The sequence below is a fragment of the Caretta caretta genome, chromosome 12 (assembly GCF_965140235.1).
Source record: "Caretta caretta isolate rCarCar2 chromosome 12, rCarCar1.hap1, whole genome shotgun sequence".
NCBI lineage: Eukaryota > Metazoa > Chordata > Testudines > Cheloniidae > Caretta > Caretta caretta.
The window spans coordinates 26,603,697-26,631,335 of NC_134217.1; the positions used below are offsets into that span (position 1 = coordinate 26,603,697).

Consider the following 27,639-nt stretch of genomic DNA (forward strand, 5'->3'; position numbering starts at 1 on the left):
CCCTAAGTAAGGAGAAGCTTCTATTTAAACGGGTCTGATGATTAAAGATGGCTGCACCTAGAAGTCCGTGGCCAACACAAGCAGTCAGGCCTCTCATGAAGAGACATTATACGGTTGCTGCTATGGGACCTGAAGAAACAAACACACCATTGTGGCAAACAGTGTTTGAGACGGGTGATGGGAGCAGGGAAACGGGGATAGCTAACTATGTGTGTAACTGCAAGAACAACGCGATGGAGAAACACGAAACCAGACCACTGGGCCAAGATTTGTTTGAGACTCCAGACCCTGGCCAGGAGAACCCAAACAAATCAAACAAAGGGCTGTACGGAGACGAGGCACAGGTACCTTGTATGTAAGAAAGTTCAAGGGATAGTTTGGCAGGGACCCATTCACCAGTGCTCGGTTGGCTAGAGCCTTTTGGATCAAGCCTGCACAGAGACCTATTTCATTTGTTGTTTTTAAAAGCTGCATGCGGAAAGGGTCTCTTGACACACGGTGTAAAAGGTTTTTAAATCAGGTTATGGAAAAAGTACAAAGATGCCTTACACTTATTTCTTACTGTGAATTTTTCAGCAGCTGAGCGATGGCTCTTCAGAGGACTTGGAGGTTCTGGACTCTGACGGCTCCAAAGGGCCGAGTGGACTGGGCCTGACCTGTTTTTGCCCAGATGCTCAACAGAATGCTGAAACAGAAGGGGATGCTTATTCTATAGGCCTGTACTATCTAAAGTTGAGGGAGAAATTTGGTATTAAGCATGTGCGAGTTCATAACTGTAAGACACTGATTTGTGCAAGCCGTTTTGCACGGAATCATCAAGCACTGCCTGAGAAACAAAATGAGGATTGTCCTGGGTGCACCATAGATGCCCCCAGTCAGAGACATCACGACTGCATGTACTGGTCTTTAGATGATGTGAACTGTAAAATTAAAGAAATTAGCTATAGTTTGTGTATGGAGAGTGTGTTAAATATCATCACCAGGTTGGGATATGCACTGCAGTGCCTCTGTGTAACCCAGGAACATTTAGCTCTAGGGGCAGATTTGGTGGATAAAGTGACAGAGGCCGAGGACCCAAATAGCATTTTAGATGAAATCATCAAACCGACAGATAAATGTTTAATGCGAAATGTTGAAAGTAGTCTTTGTTCAGCAAATTACAAAATCTTGCTAAGAAAAAACACTAACAGAGTGTATTTTGGGAACAAAACAGGGTGTATTGTAAAATAAAATGTCAGTTGAAAATAACTGTGTGAAGCGTGTTTTTATGGAGTTAAAGGGGTGTGAGGTTTGTCAAAAGGGAAGCAGGTTGTTCCCGTAGCATACGTGCAGTTAGGTTACAGTTTGTCAACAACAACAAGAAGTATACGAGTGTCCTATTGCTCTAACAAAGGCTCCAGGCCAATGGGAGCTATGGGAAGCTGCGTGGGCTTGGCCGCCACTTACTGCAGCCCCCATTGGCCTGGAGTGGCGAACTTCAGCCAATGGGAGCCGTGATCATCTGAACCTGTGGACGCAGCAGGTAAACAAACTGGCCCAGACCGCTAGGGGGCTTACCCTGGCGGGCTGTGTGCCAAAGGTTGCTGATCCCTGCTATAGTGCATGGATCAGTGGCTAGCCTAATTAGTCTTATCTGTTTTTAAAATGTAGAGAAAGCCACAGCTCCCACCTGTGCTGTATTATGTTAATAAAATGTATGGACCCAAAACAAACTCAGGAGTTTGTACTTGTGTCTCAGCACATGGGTTGCAAATATTTAAAAACAAAGACATTCTGATGATGCAACAGAAAAATTCATATTAAAATCCAAAAGTCCTAAGAAAATGAAAGCTTAATATAACTTTTGCATGGATTTGTTAAAAAGTGAGGAGGAAAATAAACTTCTCTTTGATCCACTGGATTACAGAATAAGGGGAATATAAACTGGCTGTTACTAAGGCCCTGTGGTTTTAAACCTGGGGTATTTCTGCATGTTCTATTTTATTGAAACACCTGTAAAAATGTTAAATGAAGGGATTTGTCTTCATATAGGCTTGTCTTTTCAAGTGTTCATTCCTTTACAAGACATAATATAACTTTTACTTGCACTTGTTAAAAAGTTTGGGGAAGAAGCAGCCTTCTTATCTCTGATCTACTGATGCACAGATGCTGTTTTTGCTAACAGGGGTTTTGCTGCAGCTTCAAATAGTTCTTACTAAAAATGACCAATTTAGTCTAAAACATAGGGGGAAACTTTTTTTTAAAAATTGTTTGTTATTCAGGGCTTATGGTTTTAACTTTTATTAAAGCCCCTATGTAAAAGGGCTACATGGTGGGAAAAATGCTTGGGGTCTGGTTTTTTCTTTTCTTTTCTTTTTTTTTTTTAAGATAAGAATAAAGCAGTTCTCAGAGATCTCCCTACTAACACTACAAAAAGAAGGATTCTAGGTGGACTCCTCCTGAAGGTCGAGACAGCAGACTGGACTTCTACATAGAGTGCTTCCGCCGACGTGCACGGGCTGAAATTGTGGAAAAACAGTATCACTTGCCCCACAACCTCGGCCGTGCAGAACACAATGCCATCCACAGCCTCAGAAACAACTCTGACATCATAATCAAAAAGGCTGACAAAGGAGGTGCTGTTGTCATCATGAATAGGTCAGAATATGAACAAGAGGCTGCTCGGCAGCTCTCCAACACCACTTTCTACAAGCCATTACCCTCTGATCCCACTGAGAGTTACCAAAAGAAACTATAGCATTTGCCCAAGAAATTCCCTGAAAAAGCACAAGATCAAATCCACACAGACGCACCCCTGGAACCGAGACCTGGGATATTCTATCTACTACCCAGGATCCATAAACCTGGAAATCCTGGGTGCCCCATCACCTCAGGCATTGGCACCCTGACAGCAGGATTGTCTGGCTATGTAGACTCCCTCCTCAGGCCCTATGCTACCAGCACTCCCAGCTACCTTCAAGACACCACTGACTTCCTGAGGAAACTACAATCCATCGATGATCTTCCTGATAACGCCATCCTGGCCACTATGGATGTAGAAGCCCTCTACACCAACATTCCTCACAAAGATGGACTACAAGCCGTCAAGAACACTATCCCCGATTGTCAAGGTTCCTCCCCCACTCTGAACTCTAGGGTACAGATGTGGGGACCTGCATGAAAAACCTCCTAAGCTTATCTTTACCAGCTTAGGTCAAAACTTCCCCAAGGTACAAAATATTCCACCCTTTGTCCTTGGATTGGCCGCTACCACCACCAAACTAATACTGGTTACTGGGGAAGAGCTGTTTAGACGCGTCTTTCCCCCCAAAATACTTCCCAAAACCTTGCACCCCACTTCCTGGACAAGGTTTGGTAAAAAGCCTCACCAATTTGCCTAGGTGACTACAGACCCAGACCCTTGGATCTTAAGAACAATGAACAATTCTCCCAACACTTGCACCCCCCCTTTCCTGGGAAATGTTGGATAAAAAGCCTCACCAATTTGCATAGGTGACCACAGACCCAAACCCTTGGATCTGAGAACAATGAAAAAGCATTCAGTTTTCTTACAAGAAGACTTTTAATAAAAATAGAAGTAAATAGAAATAAAGAAATCCCCCCTGTAAAATCAGGATGGTAGATACCTTACAGGGTAATTAGATTCAAAGACATAGAGAACCCCTCTAGGCAAAACCTTAAGTTACAAAAAAGATACACAGACAGAAATAGTTATTCTATTCAGCACAGTTCTTTTCTCAGCCATTTAAAGAAATCATAATCTAACACATACCTAGCTAGATTACTTACTAAAAGTTCTAAGACTCCATTCCTGGTCTATCCCCGGCAAAGACAGAATATAGACACACACAGACCCTTTGTTTCTCTCCCTCCTCCCAGCTTTTGAAAGTATCTTGTCTCCTCATTGGTCATTTTGGTCAGGTGCCAGCGAGGTTACCTTTAGCTTCTTAACCCTTTACAGGTGAGAGGAGCTTTCCCCTGGCCAGGAGGGATTTCAAGGGGGTTTACCCTTCCCTTTATATTTATGACACCGATAATGTCACAGCTAACCTGGTGGCTGAACTTTGTGACTTTGTCCTTACCCATAACTATTTTACATTTGGGGACAATGTATACCTTCAAATCAGCGGCACTGCTATGGGTGCCCGCATGGCCCCACAGTATGCCAATATTTTTATGGCTGACTTAGAACAACGCTTCCTCAGCTCTCGTCCCCTAATGCCCCTACTCTACTTTTGCTACATTGATGAGATCTTCATCATCTGGACCCATGGAAAAGAAGCCCTTGAGGAATTCCACCATGATTTCAACAATTTCCATCCCACCATCAACCTTGGCCTGGTCCAGTCCACACAAGAGATCCACTTCCTGGACACTACAGTGCTAATAAATGATGGTCACATAAACAACACCCTATACAGGAAACCTACTGACAGCTATTCCTACCTACATGCCTCCAGCTTTCACCCTGACCACACCACACGATCCGTTGTCTACAGCCAAGCTCTACGATATAACCGCATTTGCTCCAACCCCTCAGACAGAGACAAACACCTACAAGATCCCTATCAGGCATTCTTACAACTACAATACCCACCTGCGGAAATGAAGAAACAGATTGATAGAGCCAGCAGAGTTCCCAGAAGTCACCTACTACAGGACAGGCCCAACAAAGAAAATAACAGAACGCCACTAGCCGTCACCTTCAGCCTCCAACTAAAACCCCTCCAACGCATTACCAAGGATCTACAACCTATCCTGAAGGACGACCCAACACTCTCACAAATCTTGGGAAACAAGCCAGTCCTTGCCTACAGACAGCCCCCCAACCTGAAGCGAATACTCACCAGCAACCACATATCACACAACAGAACCACTAACCCAGGAAACCTATCCTTGCAACAAAGCCCATTGCCAACTGTGCCCACATATCTATTCAGGGGACACCATCACAGGGCCTAATAACATCAGCCACACTATCAGAGGCTCGTTCATCTGCACATCTACCAATGTGATATATGCCATCATGTGCCAGCAATGCCCCTCTGCCATGTATATTGGTCAAACTGGACAGTCTCTACATAAAAAAATAAATGGACACAAATCAGATGTCAAGAATTATAACATTCATAAACCAGTCGGAGAACACTTCAATCTCTCTGGTCACGCGATTTCTGATCTCAAAGTGACTATCCTTCAACAAAAAAACTTCGAAAACAGACTCCAACGAGAGACTGCTGAATTGGAATTAATTTGCAAATTGGAAACAAATAACTTAGGTTACTTTTTATAATGAATCAACCATTCCCAGTCTCTATTCAAGCCTCTTTCCCCTTGTTTATTCCTTTCCCCCCAATACTGTTCCTCAGACGTTCTTGTTAAACCCTGGATTTGTGCTGGAAATGGCCCACCTTGATTATCATACACATTAGATAAGCTATTACAAGCAGGAGAGTGGGGTGGGGGGAGAGAAAACCTTTTGTAGTGATAAACACCCATTTTTTCATGGTCTGTGTGTATAAAAACATCTTTTGTATTTTCCACAGTATGCATCCGATGAAGTGAGCTGTAGCTCACGAAAGCTTATGCTCAAATAAATTGGTTAGTCTCTAACGTGCCACAAGTACTCCTTTACTTTTCTATGTTTGTGTTTCTCTTTTATGTAACTGCTTTTAAATGCTCTTTTCTTAACCCATCCTTGTATTTAATAGTTTAAATGTTTCTTTCTTAACCAACCTTTATATTTTACCATGTGCTTAGTAAACAGTTTCTGCTTTAGTAAATGCCCTTTTTTGCCATGTTTGTTCTTTATCTATTTTTCAATATTTAATGTTTTTAAATGCTCTTTTCTTAACCTACCCTTATTTTAAATGTTTCCTAACCAACCTTTATATTTTTACCAAAAAGAAAAGGAGTACTTGTGGCACCTTAGAGACTACTCTAAGGTGCCTCAAGTACTCCTTTTCTTTTTGCGAATACAGACTAACACGGCTGTTCCTCTGAAACCTATATTTTTACCATGTACTTACTAAACAGTTTCCTTTGTTTCTCTATTTAACTCTTTTTAAATGCTCTTTTCTTAATCTACCCTTATATTTACATTTTGCACCTTTTACGTTTATCTCAAAAATTGTTATTCTATAGTATTCCAAACTAGTCCTTTAAAAACACCTCTCCTTACTAAACCTCACCAGAAATCTCTTCTCTTCAGTAACTTGCCTTTATTCTTTCAGACTATCCCTTTAAAAACAAAAATCTTTTTTTCTTTAAACTCTTTCTATTTCTTTAATAATATGCCAAAGTAGGCCTTTAAAATAACCTCTCCTTACCCAACCTCACCAAACAACCTTTCTTTCCTTTTTTCCTCTAAACCTTACCAAAGCTTTCTTTTTTTAATCTTTGCACTCTCTCACTCTGTTTCGAGAAAAAGGTTTAAAGAATAAACAATCAAATGTATCAAAGCACAAGCATGCAACATACCTGCTATTCAAACACAAAATATAGTCAATTTTTTTTTCAAAATGGCTGATCTTGCCAAACTTTGATGCTTATGGAAACAGGGACAGAGGGCAGGATATAAGCCCTAAATGGGGCATGGAAACCGGTCAAAAATACATGGTGATGAATGGTATCAAGGTATATACTACTTCAATCCCATAGGAAAATTCTGATATTTTGACATTCATTTTCATCCAAATCAGAAAAATATATATGAAATATCAAAACTTTTCATGGAAGAAAAAAAATTGTTAGAACATTGTTTTGATACTGTTCATAAGAACGTTTCAACATTCATAGGTTTCAGAGGAACAGCCGTGTTAGTCTGTATTCGCAAAAAGAAAAGGAGTACTTGTGGCACCTTAGAGACTAACCAATTTATTTGAGCATGAGCTTTCGTGAGCCACAGCTCACTTCATCAGATGTGTACCGTGGAAACTGCAGCAGACTTTATATACACACAGAGAATATGAAACAATACCTCCTCCCACCCCACTGTCCTGCTGGTAATAGCTTATCTAAAGTGATCAACAGGTGGGCCATTTCCAGCACAAATCCAGGTTTTCTCACCCTCCACCCCCCCACACAAATTCACTCTCCTGCTGGTGCTAGCCCATCCAAAGTGACAACTCTTTACATAATCAAGTCGGGCTATTTCCTGCATAGATCCAGGTTTTCTCACTTCCCCCCCACCCCCATACACACACAAACTCACTCTCCTGCTGGTAATAGCTCATCTAAACTGACCACTCTCCAAGTTTAAATCCAAGTTAAACCAGAATATCTGGGGGGGGGGGGGGGGGGGTAGGAAAAAACAAGAGGAAACAGGCTACCTTGAATCAAAACTTCCTATTTTGTTTTGTTCAGCTGATATTACTCTGCGTCCACCTGAGCTGCCTCAGTTCATCATGGGAGCAACTGCTTAGACACAAGGGGAAGCTCTGTGAATCACAGGAGATGTAGTCGGCAAGGAAGCACAGCCCATGGGGTGAATGGGGGTAGGAGGCAATACGGCAGTTTAGGCAGATGGAAAGATTAATGTCAACCCAACCTGAAACAAAATGTTCTGGCTCAATTAAATGAAATGTTTTGATTTTCCTGACAGTAAATTCTGCTGAAATCAGTATTTTCACATGGAAAACATTGACTTAGACAAAGCCCCATCTTTTGAATGAAAAAATGTTTCACTTGAAATGTTTCAACCAGCTCTGAGTAGAACACAGGAACAAATGAGCCAGCTCAGAGAAATCTTTAGGTACTACTTCAGTTCCCTGTATTTGGAAAAGTTTCAAACCAAACATGCAGTCCCCTCTGCCTTTGTATTCTTAAATTGTACAAGGTATAGAGTTAATGTTTCTAAGGCTGTTCTCTAGAACAATTTTTAAATCACATTGTTACTAGCTAACTTTAGACCTGACTTTCATATCAGATGGAGAAGTTCATATCATGTAGCAAAGCTGCCAAATTTTCCTTCTGAATCTTCCTTTCTACAGTACAAAGGACTGTCAGGGAAAGTTAACATTCAGATAGTTGGAGAACTTGAAATTACACATAAATTGTTTCCCATTACCTCTTACCAACTGTCAGTAGGTACATCAAAAGAGAAGCAATTATTAGTGATAGAAAAGTAGACACCACATGATTAGCTGAATGTTCTATTAAGCCAATATTTTGGGAGGTAAGGTAATCGGCTGTATTCCAAAGTTACTCTTCAGTATTAGGCAGTTACTTTTGTTCTGTAGTGCTGTAGCATGGTTGGAAAGTGGTGTTTTAGGACCTTCATGTCATAGTGATGTTTTTGTTTTTTTCCTGTCCCTTTATTCTGCATCGTTGTATGTGAGCTACACACACTGCATTCCTCATTCTACACGAATGTGTAGGAAACTGCTGGGCAAAATGACTGTAGCTTCTTTAACATCAAATGCCCATTGTTAAAGTATGTTTAGGATGTACATCTAGGAAGTAATTGATTTTTGTTTGCAATTGAGAAACCTTACACTGCAAAATGTAAAGGATCCTGGGGGGATTTTGATTCTGAAAGTCATGGTGACCACTTAACCGTATCTGTCAACCCTTAATCTGAACTATGGATGATCAATTTGAAAACAGCTTGTTAATGTCAGTTAGGATTGACTGTAGCTTTGGGAAATACTTGTGAAAAAGACCGCTCCACCCCCATCCTCAGGAAAGAGAACAACAGTTGGAAATCTGTCCTTGCACCAGCCTAGGACTGAAGGGAATGGTACTTTTCATCATTCTGTTCTAGCCCTAGTACAGTAATTATCTCATTGTGCATTGCTGTATTGTAATGGCTAGTTGAGAAGACTGAAACACTACTCTGCAAGCTTAAATTGCTATTAACTTCACTAGCACCGACATATTTACAAAGACGCTCTCAGAAAGTGTTATCAATGTAAGTGGCCAGCATTTTCATTAGAGCATGAGGTCGGGAGAGTAGCTTGTCTTTCACATTATTCCTATCTTACCTAAAGGAGAATAATTCACGTCTGTTAGTTTGTTTTGCTTTTTACAGGAGAATATCCAGAGGCAAGAGATATTGAACCAAAACCACTTGCTTTGAACCAAAACCACTTGTCCAATGCCAGCCACTAGAAAATTCAGATATGGATCCAAACTTTGAGGCTCTGGCCTGTATCTACCAAAGAACACCTTGCTAAGGATACCTTTCGTTTCAATTAACCTTAGAAATATGCTGTCCAGAAAGGCATAGGTGCTGGAACTACGGGTGCTGGGGTGCTACTGCACCCCCTGGCTTGAAGTGGTTTCCATTATATACATGGTTTACAGTTTGTTTCCATGGGTCTCAGCACCCTCACTATACCAATTGTCCCAGCACCTCTGTAGAATGGTGTTCTCTTTTCTGAACATCCTAGTCTTTAAAGAGCAGTTGCTAGAAAGTGAAGAATTTAATCTGAACAGATAATCAGTACCTTGGCTATCTCAATGTTGTGGTGATCTGTGGGCATGGAAATTGAAGACCTGTATCCAGAGAAGTCTGAGTGGATGGGTTTATCTATTGTATGAGCTCTGGGCCTGCTGCGCTGTCCTGATCCTTCTAAAGATTTATCAAGCTGGAACAGAGCTCCCTGAGAGGGAATATGGGGCCTTCACCATTTTAACCTCCATACAAATATGTCAATCATTAACACAGAACACAATACAAGAATAAGAAGCCAGGAACATCCCTGAGGCAGAGGGGAATATTGCTGTAGTTTACAGTAATAACCCCAAACATAGTGCAGAGCACAGTAATAAGTGGTGAATATCCCAAGGCATTGCATTTTATTTATGGGCCTTTGTCACCTACATATCAGACCGAACCTCTTAAACAGATGTATAGTTTGGTTACAATACAAAATGTTTCACTTCACTCAGCAGATCCCTCTTTCCATGTTTTCCCAAGTTTTGAAATGATTTCACTTTTGCTGGCTGCTGGCTAACAGACTGTATGTCCCCAAATGAAATAGTTTTACTGTCTCTTGACTTGCTTCAGAACTGCAGCTTTGGCTCCTTCCTCTGTAAAACAATTTCTTCAGTTAAGCTAGTACCCCACCCTTTGGTGTATCTTTCAAGTCAAACATATAGTGAAAACAAAACTCCAGGACTCCTTGCAAAAATACTTCCTCTTTTCTCCTTGGCAGCTTTCATCATTTCAATCAGAAGTGTCATTGTCTACTCTGCAGTTCCTTTGTATGGTATCGTTATGAGTGATGCTTGGCTCCATAGCACAGCTGGAGTCTGGAAGGAGATACTCATTTCGGGCTAGTCTGTGAACATCTCCTTCAGCAAAAAATCCTCCCCTTCTGGTGAGCCAGTCCCAGGGAGCTCCTTTCCCTGAAGTTGGAGATGTAACCACTCATGTTCAAGTATAACACATCCCTCGCCACCATTCCAGCTTTAGAGGTCCTTCAGAAGTAACTGGGTAAGGGCATGAGGATCAAGTTCTGCAGATGTTAGACTCCTGAAGAAAGGCTAGGTAGTGCACTATTTCAGTCAACAAACCCCAGAGATAGTAGCAGGAGTTGTTGAAGCTGAGCAAGGGAAAGTATGCCCTATGCAACATGGTGCAGCATGTTGGAGTGACCAGAAGCAAGCAGCTAAAAATGCAGGGCTAGGTTATACCCATGTAAGTAGAGAAGTAAGCCTCCAACCAGATGTTCCCTTGCTCAGCCTACCTGTATCTTGGGTGTGGCTCAGGGGTGGAGCACACTCTGCTCTCCAGATACTTGCTGTGTCAGCAAGAAGGTGGCAGTGCATAGGGCAGAGTAGTCCATCCTATCCATCCCCATCTGCTGCCAGGAGTAGTTGGCCTGGCTTGGGGCCTGGTGGGGCCAGGAGAGGCAAGAGTAAGCTGCATTCATTTAAATGCTGCAGCAACTTACTCCCTCCTCCTAACGTCCTTCCAAAACAAGAGGATAATAAAGGATGAGCTATGACTGAGACAGTTCCTTCCCAAGTTGTTCCTTTCATCAGATCTGAGACTATAGGCTCAGTCTAGCTTTGGTCTGACTACTTGTACCAATAGCTTAAACCCCATTTATTTGAAGCAAGGACCTTAAATATGTCCTGAAGAGAGCAGGTGAAAAAATTCACAATTAGTTTATTCAATTAACTGAGCTCTCTACACTCTTAAATCTTCTTTGAGCAGATCATGATTTTCTCAAATGTATTCATTATTTGAAATTGTGCTGGATAATTTCAGCAAATAATTCTCAGCCTGCAAAGTATAAGTGGAGAGTTCACTGAAAGATTTTGATATTCAAGCTGCTTTGCGATACACACGTCATGTGGTATGGTTTCTTTTCCTAATTGGAAAAGTATAATTCTTTAGAATCAAGTTTTTGGTGCAAATGCATGTAAATAGTGTACTAATTAGAAATGTGCTTTGCACAAATAGTTCTGCAATATTGGCTTTAAAATGTCCTGTTTCAGTGATGGTTGCTCCAGAAAATTTTTGCAGTCCCTGTCCAGCTCCGATTTGTTTTCCTCCCATTCTTTAAAGTTAATGTAATGCTTAAGTGAAATTAGTTTTAGTCAAAAATAAAAGATGCATATCTAGGCTCTCGAGTGCACTGTCCTATAGCTCTATCCTGTGGAAACTAGTAATCCAAATCTAATGTATGGTTGATTAAATAAATGACTAAGCAGTCGCAGTTGATACAATTTTTATTGCCCTGGCTGGGGAGGCTGAAATATCTCACAATAATCTCATGTAAAGAATCATTTTGATTTTTTTGCAATGAAGATTCCTTTAAAAGAATATCTCTAGCCCAACTGGAAAAGAATGATAAATATCCCATTAAAGAATTTTGGCTAAAAACAACAGCCATGAATCAGACTCGCAACAGAAATTTTCTGACCGGCTCTAGCAGCTCTTAAAATAGATCTTTTTACAAAATTTAAATTGAAGACAACTCCCGCCCTCCCCCAATGGTTTTTGTGGAATTTTCTGGGTTATTGTTGACAAACCAGAAATCAATTTTTTTTGGTTGTTGACAACCTAAAATGGTAGGTTTCCCCCTTCCCCCCCAGTTTTTTAATGAGAACCTGAAAGATATTTATGAAAATGGCTGTTCTTTTAAAAAATATTAGAATTTTAGGTATAAAAAACAAAATAAAATATATACCGAAGAATATTTCAACCAGTTCGAGCACTTGTATGATGAACTGCAGAAAAATTAAACCTTCCCATCACACAAAATATTACTATAAGTTACTAAAGGTAATATAAACGTTTGCCAGTGTTTGTAATAAGAATGCTTAAACTGCATTGGAACTACCAGAGAGGTACAGTGCAGGCATTTCACTGATGTAGTGCCCAAGCCCCCACTCACTGATATCAACAGAAGGACTCCCATTGACTTGGCATTGGACCTGTAATTATATAGTGGAAATGTTGCTCAAAAATACTGGGGTCCGATTTTGCTCTGTTACACCAATGTAAATCCAGAGTAACTACCGAACTCAGTTAAATTACATTGGATTTATACCCATGTAACAGAGAGACTATTCTGACTCGATATCTATCTGTACAGTAATAGTATGTATCTCCATGTAGAATCTACACTAAAAAGTTCTCACTTTGTCATCTATCTATGAACTTTGAAGGGTAAAGGCTCATGAACAGAATAACTGGCAATAAAACATACAGCAAGGTAACCACTAAATGACATAAGGTAAATAAATTAAATTATCTTTTTTTCTTTCTAAGGTGAGTGCACACCCTATTTATGTAATGGAGCGACCTTCACTGCAGCACTCAAAGGGATAAAACCTTAGTAAATGAAAACAATCCTAGTAATACTTTGCACTTTGAAAACACCTTTCATTTAAGGACCCTAAAGCACTTTGCAGAAATGAACTAAGAAAGCTGCCTCAAGCTCCTGAGCAGTATAGTAGATACAGCATGCATTATGTACATCTTACAGATTGGTGAATTAAAGCACTTACAGGTTCAATGACTTGGCAACGTTCCCACAATGGATCAGTATCAGAACTAGCCATAGAACCACAGGTTCTGGTCTCCTAGTCCCTTGATCTAATCATTAGACAACATTTCCTGGTGAAAGTCTAACAAACCTAATTAAAAAGAGAGGCAGCACAGTACAATAATAAAATAGAGAATTGTTACCTTTATTGTAGCTTCTGTTAGAGAACTATATCTAAAACTGTCAAAATGAGCTATTTCATTTCCTTGGGCTTAAAATGTAGCAATAGCTGAGGCAGTACATTTAGCTCAGTGCAAAATGCTAACTGGGTAGATTTTTAAACTCAAATAACACTTTTTTTGGTAGGATCCATGATATCTTATGTGACATGAGAGTCTTGGGACATTCATAACTTTATAAAACCATCATTTTCTGAGATTCCAAATGGGATAAACACTGTTTTTTGTTATCAAAAATTATTATTAAAACACTCAACAAATGTTCCAAGCAATATACAGAAGTTAGAGCACTTTTTGGAAGTGACCTATTTTGACCTTTCTTTTATGACAATGATCTGTCACTTTGTGCTTATTAGATTAAGGAGCTGATCTCAATGGTGACATGGTGCTTTCCTTTGTTGTATCATTTTATTTTGGAATGTCATTTTCATCTCCTGGTTTACAGATCACAGAAGTAATCTCTTTGGGTAACCAAGCATTCTGGAATGTTTGTGACTATCTAAAAACTATTGGAGCATCACAGATTCTGAGACATCTTAAACAAGGATGTCTCTTTGCTTGGATTTTTATAAGAAAGATAGCACTACATGGAATACATAGGTACCTCAATATCCTAACCATAATTCCTCTGAAAATCTGGTCACACAATGTTACTGCCTTTGCAATGTCCTTTGCATCATATTCACTCAATTCTGGGTCCCAGCAAGCAAGGGCCATGTATAATTATGGTTGAGGAGGCAATACACCGTTTTGTTGTAGGCCCCTGTTTGCAGGTGCTTATATAATTTTTCAGAAGAAGTTTATGGGCTGAAATTTCCCAGGCCTGTTTTATCCCTTAGATGATTCCTGGGAACTTCAGAAAAATTCTTATATTTCTGAATTAACTGAACATAACACTGTTTTTGTACATTCAAATATTATTTAGAAATGTCTTTCTATTTAGAACTCAAACAATTGCATTTTAAACTTCAGGCTTTCCATGGACTGAGTCCTCAGTCAGGACTGGTGCTTTTTACATCTGAAGAAATTTGGTTAGGAAGTTGTAAGCGTTTTCAATCGTGTGCTGTGCATGGTGAAGATTTATTGCTTATCAGTCATAGTCACAGGCTTTATGTTCACAGAGTCCAACAGCGAGAATGATATTTGCTTTCTTAACCCAGGACAGGCAAAACTTATATAGACCTGCTGGAAAGTAACAAACAGAACAGAAGTAGGACATCTGGTCTTTCTGTAACTATTGTCTAAAATATAGAGCTGATAGGGGAATAGGGGAGGGGAAGTGTTGACTATTGGGTTTTTCATCAAAGTTTCAATTTTTGTCGGTTTTCCAGCTGGCTTTAATGAAATGTCAAAAAAGCACCAAGCAAATGGACAGATAACAAATACTAAAGATAGCTTGGTAGCAGCAGCCAGAACTACAGCAAAATCCCAGTGACGGAACCGAACGGGAGTCCTCTGTGTGCATTTTGGATCTATTTGCTGAGTCTTGGACTAAAGAACTGGAGAAAACACTGAGGGGGTAAAACAAAACAAGGTAGAATGAGCTATCCACACCAATGTGGAATGAATTTAGCAAAGCCCACTGAAAGTGTTCTCAAGATCTGTATGTAAATGAGTAATTTCAGGGTAAGGGAGATAAGCCAGGAGGAAAAAAAAAAGCTCGTACAAGGGGCTCATAAAGGTCCCTTTTTCTTCCTCTCTCCTGGGAATTTTTTAAATGAAATTAGATTGATATTTTGTGTGATCCTTTTCACAGAGGAAAAAAATGTTTTTCAGAAGTGGCCCCGTTACTGTAGGTATAAACCGTTATGTGGTCCCTCTCCCCTCCCCATCGATCTAAAATGGGAAGACAAATCCTGAGGCCATATTTAGTCTAAGGGTCTAATCCTCCTGCATTCCTGATCCAAAGAACTCTCATTGAATTGATTAGGAGTTTAACCGACATCAAGAGTGGGCCCAAAGTATTTTAGCCATATAGGCAAAGAATAGGATAAAATAACAGTGAATGGAGAGGAATAGTAAACACGGCCTTTTGTCTTTTGGTTTGATTTTGAATGAGACTCTCAAAGTCAAATGAGAGCAGTTGCTCTGAGTAGCACAGCACCAAGCAGCGTAGCCATCTCACCAAGCCCAAATGAGGACATTTTGTGTCATTCTGTCATTGTCCACCTCAGACTGACTGATTTTTGCTCACGTCTGTCTTCCCAGAGAGTCCAGTCCAGAGAGTTTCTTTCCCAGCCAGTCACTGCGTAGCTGCCACGCGGGGGAGCACGGACATACCATAAACTGTGATCTTAAGCAAACATCCTATTTTGCTGACAGTCCTTGACTCAGATGAAAAGATTTGGCAATGGGAATGAATGCTCAGCAACAAGCACCACCAAGATCGTCCTCCCTCCCCCTGTCCTTACCTCCATCCCCCCTCCCCAACTGCAAGCTACAAAAGTTATCTCAATTCTTAGAGCAAGTTAATGTGTGGCAGCCAAATAAGCACATGTCTATGTTTAAATTGCAGCCTCTCTTGTTTGGATTGCTGGGGAATGTTTGAGACTATGAGGGAAGGGGAAGAGAGGAATTGAAGTTCCTGAACCAGGAATGAGGTCACTTGGGTCATAAACCTTTGAAACCAATGTCAGTTTTGTCATTGGTTTCAGTGGGTTTTGGATCAGGGTCTTAGATACCATGGTGACAGGCACTTCTGATCTATTTTTGATAGATGAGAAGCCTGTATGGGGTAGTTTTGCAGTATCATACAGGCATGAACTCCATGAGAGACAAGGTTATTTTATTCCTTCAACTCAAAAGCTGCTTTTTCCTGAGCAAACTATTAAAAGGAGCCCAAGAGCCATATTGGAGACAACTGGTGCTAAAGAACAGCAGGGATTCTGTATGGTATACAGGAGTTAATTCTAAACTGATTTATACCCTGTGCAATCCACCTTGATCTCAGTTCTCATTTGGCCTGCAAAAACTCCTCAGGGCTAGGTATTTACTTTGTTGTTGAGAGAGTTCAGTCTAATGTTTTGTCTATGGGGACTGCTATACACTAACTGCTTCTCCATTGTCTCTGGACTTATAATGAATAGTACATGTAGTCTTGTCTTTTTTTTTTTTTTTTTAAAAAACCTCTAATATCTGAAGGGCACGTTTGGAGTTGAGTACTATTTGGAGAACTGTGGTGTTTTGGATGTGATGGAGAAGGCCTATTGTTAGAAAACCGGTTAATATGTTTTTGCTGGCATACACTTTTAGGCTTAGCTTCATGCTCACAAGAATGTGTTTGGTTGGCTTATGTTTTGATTAATTTATCCACCTCACAGTTGCATGCATGCCTATGGCTATGGGACAAACTGTGAACCCTAGGAGGAACATGATAGTTCAAGTCTGACACGTCCATGAAATTCTTTGTGGAAGCAAAAATCAAAGCATGTGACAGTTCAGTGAACTCTTCAGACTAGCAGACTGCATCGATTTCCTCCTTTCTAGATATAGAGGGCCAAATTCACCTCTGCCTTAACTCCATTAATTTCAGTGCAGTTGCACTGGCTCTGAGTGTGGCCTGTGTTAGAATAAAATGCAATCATCACTTACCAGTTAGTTTATTTTAAAGTTATTGTTGGAAAGCTTGAAAGAGACAAAGAGACACACAGTCCCTTGGGAGCCTGTCAGAACTTTTCAGGGGAGGTTTGTGTTTAATCATGGGATTTGTTTTGTGCATACTGGGTCTGCCAGAAGCAGAACTTCTTTTTTTTCTTTTAAATGCTTCTATTTGCCTGTACTTATGAACATGGGCATTAGGATGGGATTAGGATGTCGTATAGGGCTATCAAATGGCCTTGCAAACAAACAAAGCTGTGTAGATTTATTCAGAAATCTACATGCACAAACATCTAATTAAACAATTATTCCACTTACAGAGAATCAGGTTATATTTTTTTAAAACAGTACTTCCTTATCTGAAAAAGTTGCTATAGAGTAATAGAGTTTAAGGCCAGAAGGCACCTTAAAAACTAGTCTGATCTGCTATATATCACAGTCCACCAGCGCCCACACGCTATGCCCATGAACATGAAGGAAATGGAATGGTGTGTGTTTTATTCATTGAACTAGACTCTTTCCCTAGACTTTGCAGGGGCACGCACCCCAGAGACTACGTAAACTAACATTTTTAGGAATCATTTGAATGGCCCAAAGGGAATTAATGCTGTCACAGAGAAGTGAGGCGTTGTTTACTATGGTAAGAGTGACACATGTATCATGCAGGCAATTAAAGAATTTCAAATCACAAAAATGGACAGTAGTGGCATTAACCAGTCTCACCCACTTCTCCGCACATCAGTTATGCAATGTAGCTGTCATTAAAGTGGACGACTGTTTTCATTTTATTTGAGAATCTCAGCATGACTAGTAAGCAATTCACCAGATTTTATAAGACTGCTGGCTTTCCATCTGTCCCAAGAGATGAACGCACACAAAAGGCTATTAGTGCACCACTGCATAATGAGGTGAGTCTGAGGAATCTCACATCATTTCACTCTCTCAGTATGCAGATCATGTATCATGCCAGGTGCAGAATCAATGATGTCCTTGCCCAGTTTCCAGGATAATGTTATTTGTCATCATAAAGACTAGGGTGACACTTGGGAACTGGTGAAAACCCATTGGGGGCTGAACAAGTATAGTGCCTGCAGTATTCTATGTACATTTGTTTTGGCACTGACTAAGAGTTCTTGTTCCTTATAAACTCTTGAATGATATATCATAACACCTTATTCCAGCAGCTTTCCCTGAAGTGATCTGCAAATTGGATTAGAACACTCTAAAGGGTGGAGCAAGCCTTATTATTGAAAATGGTGCAGGGTTTCCCTGGTGCATGCAGCCCTTAACTTCACATGCAAATCTATTCGCACAAAGGATGCTGCATGAGTATGCTGAAGAAAGATACTGAAGGCTCCTGAAGGGTAGTACTGGCTAGGAAGAGGGAGTAAAGCCGAGAGAAAAATCTATCTGTTTTGAAAGGAGAGTAGAGAAGATGTGTGAAGGAGTGGTGGGGGTCGCAGGGAGGGAGAAGAGGGACCTAAGAAGGTTAGGCTCTGCATCATGTGCTGAGACTGAACCCAGTTGCTGAACATTTTGAAGTTTACTACTTAGCATAGCACCAGCCCAAAGTGGTCATTATTTTATATTTGTGACATCACCCTTCATTTTGTAGTAATGAATGTAATTCACAAACAGAGGATTATGACAACTTGCATGGAGTTAGTAGCATGACCAAGGAATCGCTAAAAAATTCTATTCTCTGATCTGCATCCACGGCTCCCAGGAATGGGCCGCAAACACCTGAGAGTAGAAAGGACTCTGGAGAAAGTAACAGAATACTTTGCTAATGCACATATAATTAAACAGATCAGCAGAACTTTTGTTTCTGATACAGAATACTTTCACTTAGTGCTCTATATTATTCATACCGTGATATAGCAATTTGTATTTTGTTGATTCAAAGGATTCCATTTTTAAAATCAGCAAGTGCAAGGGACCTGTGACTGATGTGATTTCTTGGCTTGGAAAATATTGTAGGAAAAAAGTAACAAGCGACACAAGATTTACATTTTGACCACAAGCGTTTTGATGACAGTGGCCAAATGCCATCAAACTCCAGGCTGTGTTTTCACGGTCAGATTACTCTGCACCTCCACCCATCTTATTAGATCATTCTGGAACAAAAGAGCTGTATTCAATGCACTCTAAAAACAGAAAGTAAGCAATGTTCTCCTGATGAATCCTTCATGAGAAGTGATAAGGTAAGAAAAGGTATTGTTAGGCAAAATGCTAGTAACTTATTGGACAAGGACAGATGTAGAAAAATATGACAGTGACCTAGTGAGAGGGAGCAAAATTGCAAGGGATATGTTATCTGCTATATGCTCCAAACAGAAGAGGTAGTTAGAGATGATGATCTGGCAATTTAGGTTCACTGATCCGTGAAGAAGGCCTCATCTCATTTGGAGAGTTGCTTTGGTTTGGATGTATTTCCTGAAGGCTGGTACTTAAAAATTCTGAAACAATTAGAGCCTTTTCCTTTCCTTCTCCCTAATGATAGCCCTTGCTCCTAAGTACATCCCTCTTAATCATGGCATTGGATTACTAGCTGACTTCCTGCAAGTCCCCTCAATCAGGATCTCCAGCTGCTTATGACCTGCAAAATGCAGTGACTTGGGAAACCTTTAAAAATCCTTCTGTTTTGGGGAAAGCATTTATATGGGGTCTAGTGGGTCTCTGTTCTATCTGCTGGGTGCAGGTTTTTCCCCGATAATCTTACTGATTCTGGTGTTTCCCTATCAGAAATGCACAGCAGTCCCTAAGGCTTGTTGATTAATTAGGAAGGTGTATGCTGACATATCTAAACCTTTACAAAGGTTCTAGTTCATTAAGACTGGGAGTTGGATTGAGATTCTGTCCAGTAGAATCTGTAAACATTGACCATCTTTATTTTCCTTTATACAACCTTCCTGCCAAAGGCCTCATTGTCAATACAATAGCCATGAAATTTAACTCTGAGACTACTGTAATCGTGAGGGATGACTTTTTCCATGATGTGGCAGGATAATTTTAGTAAAGCTTGTGTTATAAATAATAAAGATCTATATCTGGCTAGGCTGCTATTCATAAGGACCCCAGCCAAAATATTGCAAACTATTTTCTGTTCTTGCTGCAGTGAATTTAGGGTGTGTTTTGGAAATGATCTAAGTTTTGTGCCTTCCCCTGGTTAATTCTGCTGTGTACTGAGGTGTTAAATATTAGCTAGAGTTGTTCCTGAATGTTAAGAGCTTGTATAAGCCAAAGCAGAATAAGGTCCAATCTGCACAATTATAATAATGTAAAGGAACCTATATAGAGTACAACAGAATGAAATGTATTGCAAAGCTTTTATTGCTCCTCCTGTTTCCAAATGGAGACAGCCCTGAGTGGTGCAGAGGCTTCCTAGCACAGTTTTTAGTGTGAAATGCCAACTATGTTCTTGAGCAAGGAAAAAATCTCAACACTTCAAGACTTGTGTACAGTAATTATCACATGTTTTTAAAAATAAAATCTTTAAGGAAGCTGTCTTTACAGCAGATAAAATTTTAACTCATTCATTCGACAAAGGCTTAGTGAATAGAACCATAATATTCCCCCCAGTGCAAATACGGTGTATGGTCCACAATAACCAATATTTATTACACAAAAGCGCTGAAGTTTTGTTTTCTCAGACTGCAGTTAAAACTGCATCAGCTTGCGATGGGATGCATACATGCCACACTGGCAGCAAAAAGGTTAATGGAAGCCTGAAGGCTCAGTTAGCCCACCTAAGGGCACCTGTAGGGAATAATAGGTACAATTCCTTAGAAGACATAGCTAGGCCTTCTTTGTACAGGGAGCAACTCAGCACAGTGGTGGAAAATATAGTGCCAATCTATAAAAAGGGAAATAAGGACAACCTAGGGAATTACAGACCAGTCATCTTAACTTCGGTACCCAGAGAGATTATGGAACAAATAATGAAGTAATCAATTTTCAAACACCTAGAAGATAATAAGGTGATAAAGTAACAGTCAGCATGGATTTGTCAAGAACAAATCATGTCAAATCAACTTGATAGCTTTCTTTGACTGGATAACGAGCCTTGTGGATAGGGAGGAAGCAGTAGATGTGATATATCTTGACTTTAGTAAGGCTTTTGATACTGTCTTGCATGACAGTCTCATAAACAAACTAGAGAAATACAGCCTAGATGGAGCTACTATAAGGTGGGTGCATAACTGGTTGGAAAACCATTCCCAGAGAGTAGTTGTCAGTGATTCACAGGCAAGCGGGAATGGCATATCGAGTGGGGTCCCGCAGCAATCAGTTCTGGCTCTGATTCTGTTCAATATCTTCAACAATTTAGATATGGCATAGAGAGTACACTTAGAAGTTTGTGGACAGTACCAAGCTGGGAGGGGCTGCAAGTGCTTTGGAGGATAGAATTAATATTAAAAATGATCTGGACAAACTGGAGATAATGGTCTGAAGTAAATAGCATGAAATTCAATACAGATAAATGCAAAGTACTCCACTTCGGAAGGAACAATCAGTTGCATACATATGAAATGGGAAATGACTGCCTAGGAAAGAGTACTGCAGAAAGGGATCTGGGGGTCTTAATGGATCACAAGCTAAATATGAGTCAACAGTATAACATTGTTGCAAAAAAAGCAAATATCCTTCTGGGATGTATTAGCAGGAGTGTTGTAAGCAAGACACAAGTAAGTAAGTAAGTAATTCTTCTGCTCTACTCCATGCTGATTAGGCCTCAGCTGGAGTATTGTGTCCAGTTCTAGGTGCCACATTTCAGGAAAGATGTGGACAAATTGGAGAAAGTCCAGAGCTGAACAACAAAAATGATTTAAAGGTCTAGAAAACATGACCTATGAGGGAAGATTGAAAAAAAATTGGGTTTGTTTAGTCTGGAAAAGAGAAGACTGAGAGGGGACATGATACTAGTTTTCAAGTACATCAAAGGCTGTTACAAGAAGGAGGAAGAAACATTGTTCGCCTTAACCTCTGAGGATAGGACATGAAGCAACGGGCTTAAATTGCATCAAGTGATACTTAGGTTGGATATTAGGAAAAACTTCCTGTCAGGGTAGTTAAGCACCTAGGGAGGTTGTGAGAGCTCCATCATTGGAGAATTTTAAGAGCAGGTTAGACAAACACCTGTCAGGGATGGTCTAGAACAGTCCTGCCTTGAGTGCAGGGGACCGTACTAGATGACTTCTTGAGGTCCCTTCCAGTCCTATGATTCTAAGACACCTAGGAGACAGGAGGCCCAGGGAGAGAATAGACCTTGGGATCCTCTCCCAACAAGGGAGCTCTGGCAAAGGGCCAAAGTTGGGAGAGGGACTGAGAAGCTTCTGGAGTGGACGGAATTCCTGTGATGGGCACTGATAAAGGGAAAAGGCCACAGGCAGGCAGTCCTGTGGGGTGATGCTCCAGAAGAGGTGCAGGGAGCTGGGGAGAACCCAGAACTGCAAGCTGAGACCTGGGATGGGCAGAGTGGCTGAAGTTATGTCTGGTTCCATTTCAGGTTTGAGTTTTGCTGGGAAGGAGTCTGGGAGCCCACTACTCTGGAAGAAGAATGGGCTTGAAGAGGAGCCGTGGAGGGGCAAAATATTATATTGATAACTAGTGTCACGGGAGACTGATGTGGGACATTGATACCCTGGAAAGGAACTATGGTGTGACTTGGCTGGAGGACCAAGTCACCACACCAGATCACAGGAGCCCTGAGGACAAGAGGAGGCAGAAGTACTGCAATGCTGGGCCTCAAGACAAGGGACATTCTGGGACGGTGAGTCTGTCATGCAGCTATTAGAGCCCTTGTTTATATGTCGATACTCATGGATAACTACATTCATTATGTTATGATTAGAAAAGGAAATATTAAAGACTTCTTATCACACATACATAAATATCTTTTGAGGAAGGGGGCTACAATGTATGGAGAATGTGGATCTGCTGTGTATTTTGTTGAGTGCATAACCACTCTGTAATCTTTCCCTTTTAAACATTCAACTCAAATGTCCATCTCTTCTCTACTTCCTGGAGCTAGTCAACTAGTTCCCCAGACAATGCCTACTTAACCCTTCAGACCTTCCTGGTCCCCCACCTATATTTACCACCTCTTCCAGTACCCTTTCTATTGTGACCACTGTGCATTGTGAAATAATGTTATGAATGACACGTCTGTTTTGTATTACCCATTTTGAAACTCTTGTGCTTTTATTGTGAGTCTTGTCATTTTTTCTTTCTTAAAGCCCCAGCTCCTGGAGTCATGTTGTTTTGTAAGAATCTCTCTCTTTTTTGGGAAAAGCAAGTTTTTCACTCTCATGGTGGTAGAGAAAAGCTTGAAATGAGAAGCCTAAAGGCTCAAGAGTCAGGAGGCAAAAAGTAATTTTAAAAAAATGTTTTGTGACTTTGCTTTCAAGTCAATTTCATTCTTTTTTGTTGCCTGACTAATTTTTGAATGGTTGGATATGGCGATACCAGCTTACATTGTACTGCAGTTCAAGTGGCCATATATTGGTTGCTAGGGAATGGGGTGGACTTCAGAGCCTGAGCTCCAGCCCAAGCATCTACACAGCTGTTTTTAGTGTCATAGGGCAAGACCCATGAGCCTAAGTCTGTAGACCTGGACTCTGAGACTCTCTGCTGCATATTCTGCTCATGGGGTAGACATACCCAAAGAGGCCTTGCCCACGCTGGGAAACAGGATGGAGGTCTCCCGCCTTCTCCACAGCTGGAACACCAGCCACTGCTGCTGTGCCACTTCTACAGCTTGAGACCTCAAACAGCCCCAACATCTGTAAAGTTCTTATTCAGATCTAGACCCAAATCCAAGTTTTGTGGCTTGATTTTGTTCAGAAGGTGGGTTTGCTCGCTGACTCTGAAAGATTGGTAGCTGTATTTCTTATGATTAGGAGGTAATTGTTACTACCTTTGATTAAAGTGAGAATATGTGGTAAGTGTTTAAGCCCTAGCCCGGTCTTTTAGTTATAAATTTCTTATGTAACTGAAGCATTTGTCTTGATTTAGAAAAATCAAAGATGAGACCATATAGGGAAAGGGGAACAACTCGCAACCTCTCTAAGTTAGGTCAACACAAGGGAAATGAGGCAGCGTTTTATGACGGAAAACTTACTCAATTCCTCCTCCTAGAGATTTTAGTCATCTTTAGTACTGTTACTGGAAGATGGACCTGTACTAATCCAAAGATACTAGCAAACTCTTGTGGCAATTCTGGCCACAAGGGTACAGAGCTACTGTATCTTTTAAACAGAATACTTTGTTCCGTGCAACATTGTAATGGTTTAGTTGCCTTCCCAAAGGGAAACTACATAAGATTTCCTCCCCTTCTACTCATTTCCATATTGGACGAGTCTTTGTTTTGTAGTGTTTAGAGGTATATTAACCCTATGCTGGCTGCCTGTATAGGCAGTGGCATTTGTTGACCTTTTATAAGGAAGATAAAATACCAGTCGAATTAGTGAATAATAGAAAGTGTATCTATTTATTGCAAGTTTGGGCCCCTAGATACCACAGTAGCATAAAGCCGAGAACACATCAGTTGGTCATAGTTATAATTTTGACATTACTGTCATATAAAAACTGTTTTCCCTAAAAACAGATAGAAATAAAGTGAACCTCATATCTTATTAGTAATAAATATTGAGTACTTCAGACTAACCCCAAAATGTTGTTTAAGTAAATTGGCATTTTCAGATAAAATTTAATTTACTTTGAGTGGACTTTAAAACAAATCTTATGAATCTGGGAGATGACCATGACACCCTTCTATAAGATGCTAATGTGGCATAGAGGATGTCCTCCTCTGAATGCAGGCTGAGTTCTAAGGGGGAGTGGCAGCACAAACAGAATGGAATGGCTAATTCTGAATCTTTGCCCCAGAGGAGATTAATCGTTGTATGAAGTCTGTTCATTCATACAGGGCCCACTCCTGCTCCCTTGGCAATTAATGGTAAATTCTCCATGGTCTTCACTGAGAGCATGATCAGGTCAACAAACTATCTGAGCAGAAATCACAGGCCCACACATAGATTAGAGGGTGTCCTTTGTGCTCCTAGAACATTTTCAAAGCACAAGCTGAAAGTGGGTAGCATGGTGCGAGGCAGAAGAGAGCCATGGTAGCTGGGATGATTTAATTGGGGATTGGTCCTGCTTTGAGCAGGGGGTTGGACTAGATGACGTCCTGAGGTCCCTTCCAACCCTGATATTCTAGGATTCTATGAAAGGTGAAATCAAGCGCCTCCTCCAAATACCATGTGGAGCAGGAATGCCCTTCCCCAGCCTCACTGGAGCAGAGATAAAGAGCCAATGGTTGCTGTGGAGACACCACGACTTTATAGCCTGGTGAGCTTCCTGTGATATCAGGAGCTGCTATTCTAAACTCTGCATGTGCAAAGGGGATGGAGATTTTTTCACAGGGCAGGTCTGATCTCAGGAGGGGTGTGTGGGGAAGATGCAAGGAGCGTGTCTGGGGCTCACTGTGTTGAGGGAAGGACAAAAGTTATTTTGTGGGGGAGAGACTGGAGGGTGATGGGTCGAAGACTAGTTTGTTTTGTTTTTTTAGTAAGCTTTTCTTAATAATAAAATAAAAAAATAAATAAAAAGCTTATTATGGATTTAAAGGTTTAGGTTTTGGATCTGATCTAGAACAAAAACTGTACGAGAGGGTTTAGATACCAACTCCTACCTGAAATTCAAATGGGATCAGATTCTGTTTTTGGCCCATCTCTAACTGGAGTGTGGCTTTGCAACCATCCTTCCCACTTGAGACCCTGGTGCTAATACAGCATGATACTCCTGGTCTCTATCAGTCTGGGAAAGAGCTGACTTTATATGGTGTCTGAAGCGCATCTCAGGTGACCATGCTTTTCCCTCCCTCTGAAATAGCAGGCTTTTCACTGCAAGCTCAGTGTTTCCATACTTCCAAATGTAATATTTAGTAATACTTTTACCTGATGGTCCTAACCTTCAAGAGCATTTGCTTACTTGGCCACACAAATATATCTGTGCTGAGAAAAAGACTGCTCAAATGTTTGGGCTGGCAGTATTGCTTTGCTAGAAAGGTTAATTGCCAGATGACTGACTGACTGTAGTTTTACACTATCACAGACAGACAGGTAGGAAAAAAATAGAAAGCCAGAAATAAACTATACCTAAGGGAAATTATATCCTTGATCTTTATGTGCCTTTGTTCCTTAGTGCAGCTACTGTTTTCAAGAGTTATGAAACTCAGATGTGAATTGAAGTGACTCAACAGCCTGATTGCTGAAAGTTAACTCTTTTTCCCAAATTATTTTTCATATAAATTATAGTAAGTCCCATATAAACCAGGGCATACTAAGTTCAGGAGAAAAGGAGTACTTGTGGCACCTTAGAGACTAACCAATTTATTTGAGCATAAGCTTTCGTGAGCTACAGCTCTCTTCATCGGATGCATACTGTGGAAAGTGTAGAAGATCTTTTTATATACACACAAAGCATGAAAAAATATCTCCTCTCACCCCACTCTCCTGCTGCTAATAGCTTATCTAAAGTGATCACTCTCCTTACAATGTGTATGATAATCAAGTTGGGCCATTTCCAGCACAAATCCAGGTTTTCTCACACTCCTCCCCCCTCCCCCACAAACCCAGCAGGAGAGTGGGGTGTGTGTGTGGGGGGTGTGTGCGTGTAAGAAAACCTGGATTTGTGCTGGAAATGGCCCAACTTGATTATCATACACATTGTAAGGAGAGTGATCACTTTAGATAAGCTATTAGCAGCAGGAGAGTGGGGTGGGAGGAGGTATTTTTTCATGCTTTGTGTGTATATAAAAAGATCTTCTACACTTTCTACAGTATGCATCCGATGAAGTGAGCTGTAGCTCACGAAAGCTTATGCTCAAATAAATTGGTTAGTCGCTAAGGTGCCACAAGTACTCCTTTTCTTTTTGCGAATACAGACTAACACAGCTGTTACTCTAAGTTCAGGAGGTGCCTGAAATAGACATAGAACAACAGCTACTGCCTTTCAGCAGAATCAGCCACAGGACAAAACGTGTGTGTGTGCGTGTGTATCTATATCTAAAATATCTTTCTAGCTCACTGACTTCCATGAGTTTCAGGGAATTTGCACTTACACAGGGTCTGGTTCTGTAAGGTGTTGGAGTATTTCCCAAGCTCAATACTTTAGAGGTTCAGGCCCAAAATACCATCTCTGCCTGCCATACTGATATTTCATGCAGTACAATGAGCTCCCGGAGGCAGTAATATATTCTTGAGAAGTGTGTTGTAGTTAGAACTGTGCAAAATGTGTGCAACAAAACCACACATCTCTCAAAATTTGCCTGAATTTATGCTTTGTTACGAACTTGAAATTCAGATCAAGTTCACTAAAAGGTATACTTAAAGCTCACATAATTTTATATTAAGGAAACTAATCCTTCCAACATGTGTGCTGAGCAGTAGGGGCTCATCTAATTTTAAACATACTGGATGAAGATTGGAAAGTACTTTGTAAACCTTTAAAATGTTTTTCTCCATCACAAAATATTCCCATTTTACACATCTCATGAAATAAGTCGGAAAGACTTTTTCCCCATTTGCCATTAGAGTTTGGACCTGTCTAAATTAAACTCCAAAGTGATCTGGAATGTGGATACTCTTACCTCAGAAACCAAAATGAAGTACAAATGGGTTAAAAAAATTATAGATTAAACCTTTTTAAAAACCCAACCACCAGCAATAACCATCCTCTTCTCCAGCCAGAAAGCACTAATTGTTTTAAAGCCAGACAAGAAACAGAAAAAAAATTCCTATTTTTCACTGGAAAAAGGAAGAATTTTTCTTTGAAATATTTTTTTATATTTT

At 40.5% G+C, this 27,639-nt stretch overlaps 1 protein-coding gene and 1 long non-coding RNA gene across 2 annotated transcripts in view; one reads left to right on the forward strand and one right to left on the reverse strand.

Moving 5' to 3' along the window:
* The window catches only part of CDH5 (cadherin 5), a 53,921-nt gene that overhangs the window by 24,570 nt on the left and 1,712 nt on the right, over positions 1-27,639 (reverse strand). The gene's annotated exons all lie outside the window — the stretch shown is intronic.
* LOC142068669 (uncharacterized) overlaps positions 22,308-27,639 on the forward strand; it is a 240,925-nt gene continuing 235,593 nt past the window's right edge. Inside the window, exon 1 of the long non-coding RNA XR_012664590.1 lies at positions 22,308-22,556. This is a non-coding gene — a long non-coding RNA (uncharacterized LOC142068669). The remainder of the gene's footprint in view (positions 22,557-27,639) is intronic.